General features: G+C 40.5%; 1 protein-coding gene across 1 annotated transcript in view; it reads right to left on the reverse strand.

Annotated features, from left to right (window-relative positions):
- Window positions 1–1,515: 1,515 nt before the first annotated feature.
- Window positions 1,516–1,955, reverse strand: part of Apoo (apolipoprotein O) — a 67,890-nt gene continuing 67,450 nt past the window's right edge. The window contains exon 9 of the mRNA XM_048796500.1: window positions 1,516–1,526. The gene's annotated coding sequence lies outside the window, so the exon portion shown is untranslated. The remainder of the gene's footprint in view (window positions 1,527–1,955) is intronic.

Below are 1,955 nucleotides of genomic sequence, written 5' to 3' on the forward strand. Positions count from 1 at the left end.
TTATGGGTGTGTCCTGAGCATTGTAGGATGTTTGGCAGCATCCCTGGCTTCTACCCACAAGATACCAGTAGCAGTAGCACCCTCTCCCAAGTTGAGACAAGTACAAATGGACATTCAAGACCAAGAGAAGTTTCTGGAGTATTACAATCTGAGAAGAAGAAGAACTCCTGGGAAATAAAACAGCTAAATGGAGAAGGATGGGGTGAGGAGAATGCCTGTATGCCTGGGAATTCAAAATTCTGAGTAGGAAAGAAAGGAGCTAACATCTATTGAGCATCATCTAGATTCACACAAAATAATTTCTTTTTTTTTAAACAGATACAACATTTTTATACCTTTATTTTTTTTACCCATTTTTATGTGGTGCTGAGGATCAAACCCAGTGCCTCGCACATACCAGGCAAATGCTCTACCACTGAGCCACAACCCCAGCCCCCAAAATAATTTTATTTAATCCTATTAATAATTCTGAGATGAAGACACTAAAGTAATTGAGAGCCAGAGACCCACCAAGCCAACTGAGAGCATTCCTAGCAAAAAAGAACAACAAGTATAAGGAAGGAATAAGGCTGTGACCTGTGTGTTGCCCATCCCTGTGGGTGAATTTGTCTACTGTGACAAAGTGGCAACAGATGCTCTGGGAGGAAAGGGGTATAAATGAGGAAGTGGGACTTGCAAGGGGGATGAATACTTCCTGGTTCAACACTTCAGCTGGGGGCTACTTTCCTTATTCACGGTTTGAGCTGAGCCAGAAAGTCAGAGAATAACTCAGGACACACAGGCGGGTGGGCATCATGTGTCTGGGCTCTGATAGGTCCCCTTAATAGGACCTCTTGGTGCCCACCAAACTCAGAGAAGCATTCAAGCAGTCACTTTTTTGTCCATCAAGATTCTATTTTTAGTTGCTTTTAGCAACTATCTGAGTCAGTTGGAAAAAATGTATGCTACTCTACCTCAAATTTTTATCCTATTAAATTCATCATCTCTATCATCAACTTCCTAGAAATAGGTTAATGAAATAAGCCACAGAGATAAACAACTGAGCCAGTACCACCCAAACTCCCAGAGTACATTTTGATTAAACTTTGAGGCAATCCTTCATTTTCATTTTAGACACTATATACAATCCTGTATAGGCCAGAAAATGGTGTCAAGGCAGAGTTCAGACAACCAGGGAGCTGCTCAGGCAATGTAGGACACACAGCCTTTGGTTTTTCTGGCTTTTTAAAAAATGTGGTAAAAAACCACTTAAGTTTTTTTGTTTTTGGTAGCAGGGGCACTTAGGGTCTCGCTAAATTGGTGAAGCTGGCTTGAACTTGCAATCCTCCTGCCTTAGCCTCCCAAGTGGCTGGGATTATGGGTGTGTGCCATCATGCCCAGCTTAACATAAATTTTATCATCAACTTTTTTTGTATGCTGGGCATAAAACCCAGGGCTCTGTTCATATTAAGCATGCACTTCTAACCATTTTTAAGGGAATATGTTACTTAAGTATATTTACATTGTTGTGCAACAGATCTCTAAAACTTTATCTTGCTGAAACTCTATGACTAATGAAAAATAATTCTCCTTTGTCCCATCCCCTAACCCCTAGTAAAACATCATTCTACTTTCTGGTTTTGTGAATCTGACTACTTTACCTCACATAAATGGAATTTTGCAGAATTTATGTGACTGGCTGATTTCACTTAGTGTCTTCAGAGTTTATCCATACTGTAGTATGTGGCATGATTCCCTTTTTTTAATATTTATTTTTTAGTTTTAGGTGGACACAATACCTTTATTTATTTATTTTTATGTGGTGCTGAGGATTGAACCCAGTGCCCCACCCATGCTAGGTGAGCACTCTACCACTGAGCCACAAACCCAGCCCTGATTCCCTTTCTTTTTTGTTAAAGGTGGAGAGAGAGAGAGAGAGAGAGAGAGAGAGAGAGAGAGAGAGAGAGAGAGAGAGA

The sequence above is a fragment of the Marmota marmota genome, unplaced genomic scaffold (assembly GCF_001458135.2).
Source record: "Marmota marmota marmota unplaced genomic scaffold, marMar, whole genome shotgun sequence".
Lineage (NCBI taxonomy): Eukaryota > Metazoa > Chordata > Mammalia > Rodentia > Sciuridae > Marmota > Marmota marmota.